This window comes from Pelobates fuscus, chromosome 4, assembly GCF_036172605.1.
Source record: "Pelobates fuscus isolate aPelFus1 chromosome 4, aPelFus1.pri, whole genome shotgun sequence".
NCBI lineage: Eukaryota > Metazoa > Chordata > Amphibia > Anura > Pelobatidae > Pelobates > Pelobates fuscus.
The window spans coordinates 352,312,083-352,320,160 of record NC_086320.1 but is presented as its reverse complement, the minus strand read 5'-3'; positions in this window follow the sequence as shown (position 1 = coordinate 352,320,160).

Here is an 8,078-nt window from a genome sequence, read left to right as displayed (position 1 = left end):
CAGTCAATTGAGCTTAAGAAAGGATGTGACTCAATTTTAGAGGCCACTCCAAGTCTGAAATACGGATCTTTACACAAGAGCTAAAAAAAAGAAATAATAGCAAGTGTTTAGTAAATATAAGATTTATATTTTTGGGGGAAATAAACTGAAAAATATAATTTGCTAAAAATACAGTTGAAAACAGAAGGCAGCAAGGTGCGTTATTCATCACTGAAATAATTCATAATGATTTCACGTTTCTGTGGATTAGCTATAATGTATTTTACTCCACTGTGTTTGTGTGTCCCTGCAGAGCCTAGGGTTACTTGGAGTTCTAATATGAGCTCCACACTTTTTACTCTATATACCCTCCAACAGATATATAAATTGCTTATTTTTATCATTTTATAGTTCATATGACATTAATATAGATACAAATTATAAATATATATAAATTGTAAAGAATAAAGCCTATTAATTCGTACCAGATATATTTTTTAATACTTCATACATGGATTCCTTGGAGTATGTGTCTGCTGTATACAACAGCTTCGAAACACAACTCAGGAAGAGGAGCAAAGCCAGTGAACCACTCATGGACAGCTGTTTCATTGTTAATGCAACTCATCAGCATGAGGTTGGTTACTGGCTTGCTATGGAGGCTTGGCATTACTAGTGAAGTACATCCACACTTTTTTCCCCACCACAACTCTTTTGGTATGTACATATACATACAAACAAAGTTATATATTGAACAACTAAAAAGTAACGGTTAAGAAAGCTTTATATTTTTTAAAAAGTTCAATGCTCATATATATGAATCCGGTTATAATTTGTATATAGTGATGTTTGGTTGGATGTGGTGTAGATGATACTTATAAGCCAAAACAGCCTTAGCGTATGGGTATTTGGTGTTCTAAAATGATCTCCACACAATGTACTCTATACCCTCCAACAGATATATAAAGTACTGGTCTGTTTATTTATCAGGCTGCATACTATCATGCTAAACCACAGTTGAGCGTATGGTATCAGACACCGGGCTGCAGTAGTGTCTTGTTGTGCAACACTGACATTAATAAAACAAAGTTCAAATGTTGTTCTAATAGAGTAATAAGAGAACATGTACTAACAGCATGACTGGTGTACATAACAAGAGTTGGGTCATAGTATTCTAGATTGTAAGTGCATTTGAGTAGGGCACTCTTCAGTTTTTGTTTCAGATGACATTATGGTTTTTATTATTTACTTGCTGCCCCTGTCCTGGGACATTCTACGGTGGTGCCCAATATGGTGTTAGTTTGCCAACAACCTCTGTACTTCCAGAAATTGCATATTTTTATCATATTTTTTATGTAGTACATATGTCCTTGATATAGATACAAATAATTTCTTACATGGAATTTGTAAAGAATAAATCCTGTTTATTTACCACTTCTGTACCAGATATATTTTCTAATATATCTTCATGTACAAAGGGCAAAGGCTCTAGTAATCTTACCTGGAAAGGCCCTCAGATAACATCAACTCCTATACCTTCTATTGTTTCTTTCTCTTTGTTACTATATTTTGTTCATCTTATGATATCACCTTGAAGCCTGTATGTGCAGTGTTTCAGTTTGAAATGCTGCACATACAGAGTTAAAGTCCTTTGCTACCAGGCTTGTAACTCCACCATTGGCAGCATCATTTACCAGCCCAGAATAATAGTCAATCAATAAAGCATGATCCCCGCTCCAGACCACCCATGTTCTCCCCTCCCCAAGTTCTCCCTTTGCCTGTCCTCATGGATATCCCTCCCCATGCAGGTAGTAGGATTGGGCTGCAGGTAGAAATCGAACTCAGTGCCGGATCACAGGTAAGTTTATTTTGCTTCCCTTTTTCTTTTCCTTTTCTTATCGTTTTATTTTTTTTTTTTGAGGGGGGGGACATGCCACAAAAAGTTACTTTTTCATTAAAAAAACAACTTTTATGAAAACACTGTTAATTGGATGAATAAACATTTAACTGTATAATGCCCGCTCATACCCACCTTTTGTAAGATATCCTTTTCCTCTGCAGTCAGCCATTCTGGATATTTTGGCGTGCCATATACCACTGATCTTACAATTTTACGTTCATCTGTGACTCCATCATCAAATGGTGAATTGCCTGTTAACATTTCATACAGAACCACACCAAAAGCAAACCAGTCAACAGAGGCGCTAAGATTCATGCCTAAGAATGCCTGCCAAGAAAACAGTAGGAGAAATTAAAGTGTCATACTGTCCATAAAGAAACATGATAGTATCAGAGACTACGAGAGTAATGACAAATAGACATTAACTCTACTGTTTGTATCTCACCTCTGGTGCAACATATCCCATGGTTCCACCTACGCTACTCTTTGTGCTCTCACCAAACACATTTGTCCATGCTAACCCAAAGTCAGCAATTTTTACATGGCCCTCTCCGTCTAACATAATGTTTTCTGGCTTGATATCCCTGCAAAGAGAATCATATGATGTTCATTATAGTTTGATTTCAATACAGAAGACTTAACATCAGTGTAGACAGTTTTTAATAATATTAATAATATAAATTAAAAATAGAGAAATTAAATGAAAGCTATGTCTTTCCCCATTCTACCCAACATATCCCGTAGATGTACCACAGCAAGATGTTAAAAACGAGGACTGAAAATGCTCATTCAAACGAAAACCATAGGCATGCAGGGCTTTGTCTGACGGAGGAGCAGGGATATGTGGTGAAAATTGTGACAGACCTCCCATAGTCCAACCGAGTGCCTCAGCCAAGTCCACTTCCTCACTGCCATAAGGGACTCTGGAACACTTCAGACCCAGCCGCCAAAGCTTGACTGGGCTCTCTCAGGATCTCTTTCACCCGATCAGGCTGCAGCTTTTTCCTTCCAGGCAGATATCATCGTCTCTGCCTTTGCCATTCGTCTCTTTTCCTCGGCAGGTATCTACAACTCTGCTTGTACTATGACCAGCTACTGCCATTGCAAAGGCACTTGTGGCTCTTTGGCCTAGTTCTTTTTAACTTGTCCAGGGATTCAGGGACCAAGCACCCAGCCAACAGGTCCGAAAACTCTGTTACTGAGATCCCTGAGTAAATCAACCAGGTCACACAGTTCTAAAAGGAACTAACTCACAGCTTAATTTTTACTCTGGGCTAGCCCATATGTGCATAACATTATATTTGCTGTGACAAACTCAATGTAATACAAATAACAAATCACATGGAAAAAACATACAGGAACTCACAACACATAAACATATTTTTAAGAGGCTATGGAAGGCAATAACTAACAAGAAATATCTCCTCTGCCTACAGAATTCATAATATACAAATCTACCAGAATATGCAAATGAACAAGCCTTGCTATTCAGCATATCGCAGTTTTAGGATACTTACAACCAACAGATGGCCATGTACAGGCTTCCCAGCCAAATCTACCTAACTGGTTGAGAGAATCAGCAGAACAGGAGAGCGCTCAAAAAATTCAATAATTAACAATTTACATCGTGCACACCCTGCACCTATAATGGGCACTTGATAAACATAAGAGTAATCTGGGGATCTACATAAAGTGTCCATCTTCGTCCACTAGTGATGGTGACTACTGTCACAGTGATATTCCTATTTCTCTAATTCACGGTAATGCATGCTGAAACAGTAATGATGAGGCCCCTGCCAATAGGTACCTATCCTGGCATCTGTTGTAGTGTTCCCCAAATGCTGTTCTACAACAGAGTGAATAGAGAGATACAATGCATATTGCTTATATTCATCTCCTGAGGGCCTCTGGAGCGGTGCAGGCCATGCAGACAAGCTCTATATATGGGGTTCCAGCTATACCACTCTAATGGCGCACTGATTACTAATATAGATATGCTAAAAATGGAGACAGATTGTGAGAAACTGAGTGCTGGACATCTACGTTGTATGAGAACTCCACTTTTAATAAGAGGTCCATCTTTGTCCATGGAGAGGATAAAGTTGGATTTATAGGTCATAAATAAACAATAGGGACAGAAAACTAGCAGCAGCAATAAGAGTGTTCAGAAAACGTGAATTAAGGAAAGGAATTTAAGTGTTTACCGGTGGAGGATGCCTTTGCTGTGGAGAAACTTCAGCCCACAAACTATTTCTGCAGCTATGAACCTAAAGAATGAGAAATTGGGAGAAAATGGTGACAAATAAATATATTTTTGAACATGAGGTCTTGATCTCTCATTCTACCTCTCATACCAATTATATATTCCAGTTTTAACATCTTACCTTGTGGCGCTCCTTATAAGTGGACTATATTCAGATATTAAATTCCATAGATTTCCTCCACTTAAATACTCCAAGACGTATATAAGATAGTCCTGTTTGAGGAAAAAAGGTACAGTTTACAATATGGGCACAGTTGATTTTTACTGTCATGTTATTTTCCTAGGTGATTGGGTTAGAAATGTGATTAGGAATACTTAGTAAAAAGCTGTGATCAATGGGGCAGTATCGAAGCCCTTTAATGCACATATTCCTTGTGTCAATTAATGCAGCCCTTTCAGGTAGCAAGGAGAGATAATTGTGAAATGATAACAGGCAAGGATTGGTAAGGATTAGATTAGACAGTTTAGCACACTGATGGAGATAGGATATTCTTCTAGCTATGTGTGGAGATTGAAAGAGTGATTATTTACTTTCAATGTAAAATGTATTTAATGCAGAATCATATGTTAAACTTAATAAAGCCTCAGTCGGTTACAAAATAATAATCGGCAATGCTGCTTAGCTATTGTATTAAAGAATACACGAATGTGATAGAGTTATAATCCAAATATGAATAGACTCATCAATATATATTTTTTTGATTTTTTGTATTATTAAGTTATCATATTTAAATGTGCTGGGAAGTTTGATTTTAATAGTCTTCATTGATATCATTAAGATAGGGACTTCTCTCTAAGGATGTGCAAGTCTAATCTGGTCAGGTTAGTACTTTATATGACATGTAAAATAAAGTCAGGTTGAGCCAAGTGTCATTTTTGCACTATTGTGCTATTGTGCTATTGTGTGTGCAGATGCTGTTCTGTTTGTACAAAATACATATAAAAATATATAAAATATTAAAAAAGAAATAGTTGATTGCACATGTGGTTAGTTCTACATTCAAATTATGTAATGTTTACAGAATGACTAGTAATATTGTAGCATGCCTAGCTTTATTAACTAGCAACAAAGAGGATAATTTGGATGATAAGTCACTCTAGTACCTTGGTTTGGAATGTGGAAAACGCATGGGTAAGGAATGGACTCCCACTAGCGACCTCCAGCACCCGACGCTCAACATGAATAGCCTCCTTATCTTGTTTTAAGAGGCATCTCTTTTTTACCATTTTTACAGCCATCTTTTGTTTGCTGATGACATCTGTGGCCAGTAGGACCTGGAAAAGACATAAATAAGAGGTGAGTCATGGCAAGCAGAGTGTTAGCAGTATACTAGATTAAGCCTGCTTTATAAGGGTGTTTTTATAAAATAAACATGTTTGAATGAGCTACATAGAATAGTAAATGCAAATACATATCTGGAAACCACTATAAATCTTACATACGTAACTATCCATGAAACCCCTATTTGTATTTCCCATTTCTATAATAAATAACTATGCTTGATAATAGAACCTAATTCAGGAATGCCATATATACCTGTCCAAAGCTTCCTCTTCCAAGTTCACAATGAAAGGAAAACCTGTCCAGAGATGTCGGGGCTGTCACCCTCGAGTGTTTGGAGCAGTTAACTTTGGTCATTTTTCTCTTTGAACATGGATGAGCGTTCTCGGTGCTGTCGACCTCATCGAAAGATCTCTTTGCTTTTTTGGGGAGCATTCCCCTTTGTTGCTCTTTAGATGGATAGCTCATTTTTATTCTTTTTTTAGGGCATTCATAACGTTCAGAGATAGGTCTCTTCTTGCCCTTTCTTCCTATTTCACCAATATAGTTAAATCCTGTTTTTATTCTTCCAACAACAGTTTGACAGAACAATTGCAGTCTGCATAGGAAGTCAATGGGTGGCATCAGTGGACTTTTTTTGTCTGCTACCTGATGTTGTCTTGATGTCTCCATTGGATTCTCCCGCGAAGTAGCTGAACTGCTAATTATTTGTCTTTTCCTTAAACATTCATTATTTTCAGGCATAGATCTCTTTTTGCCTTTTCGTCCATTCTTTTTGTAGACTTTACGTCCCATTTTAGATGCTATATGACAAAGCAATGTATCTCAAACTACTCAAAGCTTTCTCCTTGCTTGGCAGCTGAGAAGAAATGAGCCCAGGTGTCTCTAACATTCATTAATGCATCATTAACTCTGCTGTGATGTCATTGACCCTGCTGTGATGTCATTAACTCTCCTATGTATGCCACATTCATCATGACATCATTAACCCTGCTATGTATGCCACATTCATCATGACATCATTGACGCTTCTATGTCATAGTCAGCTACTTAGGGCCTTATATATAGGCTACATTTTTAACACTGTTGATTTAGTTTAATGCTTTACTAACTAGCAGTATTTTGTAATTAATCTGATATCTATGTTACTTTATGTTAGATTTGGTGTTACTCCCTCAATTAAACATTGTCTGCACAATACAAGCACACGAGACAACAGCATCTGAGAAACCAGTCAATGGTGTCTCCATGTCTTTATTTTCCAATAAACCAATTTTATTTTTATTAATTGTTCAACTTTTACTCTTAATCATCAAATGTATTGAATTCTTTTGGAATCTGTGAATAATTCACATTTTTATTCAAAATATTTTTCTATATTTAACAACAAATTCAATCACTATAGCAAAAGGTGATGTGAAAAGAAAAATAAAAGTTTTAAGGAAAGGGGAGCTAGTGTAAGAAATGAGGATGAGGTTGTGTAGTGTTGAAAAGGAGAGATGGTAATATTTATTATTTCTCTTCTCTCCCCGTCTTTCTCAGTTGTTTGTTTTTCTATATATAGGCCAATAGTATATTTATGGAAAGAAGCGCAACTTATCATCATATCTGAATTTTTTATAGTAATGTATATTTCCTTTGCCCTTTATTTATTTTCTGTGGGGGCTAAAATTAACCAAATTAAAATTGGGTAATTTAAAGCAAAGTTTAAGGCGTGTGAAATATCAGATTTAGCCAAATCCATCATTATTATTGTTATTGGTATTTATATAGCACCAACTAATTCTGCAGCTCTATATAATATTATGAAAGGCAGGAAATGTAACAATAAATGTGACATAGTTACATAATTACATAGATGAAAAGAGACTTGTGCCTATCAAGTTCGGCCTTCCTCACATTTTTTTTGCTTTTGATTCAAAAGAAGGCAAAAAACCCAGTCTGAAGTGCTTTCAACTTTGCAACAAAGAGGAAAAACTTCCTTCTTGACCCCAAAATGGCAGTCAGATATCTCCTTGGGTCAAGCAGCTATTACCCCACTAATTAGAAATGATATCCCTGTATGTTTTGTTTTTGGACGTATTCATCCAATTGCTGTTTAAACATCTGTATGCACTCTGCTAAAACCACTTCTTCATGCAGAGAATTATAGTTCTTACTGTAAAAAAAAACACTTTTCTTTGCCTTAGATGAAATCTCCTTTCTTCCAGCCTTAATGCGTGACATTGTGTCCTATGTATAGTCCTGTTTGTGAAGAGATTTTCAGATAATGGTTTGTACTGGCCCCGAATATATTTGTATGATGCTACAAACAAGGTTGGAGGCGCATCTTCCTTGAGGTGCATCTTTGGAGCGGGGCTGCAGCATCCAGGGCCGAGGTAAGGGTAGCATTATATGAGGAGATAGCCAAAGAGGGACAGGATGAAAGTGGGGATAAAGGAGAGTTTGGAATGGAGATCAGTTGAGAGTTGCTGGAGGTCAAGAGAATTCAGGTCCCTTTTTCAGGCCAAGGGAGGAGGTAATAAAAAGGAGTTTGGAAGCTAGGTTGATGGGAATGTTGAAACCCCCAAGACTTAGGGAGGGATATTACTTAAGAGAAAGTAGGGAAGCCAAACAGAGAAATGGTCAAGGAACAGACTAGGGGAACCAGGGGG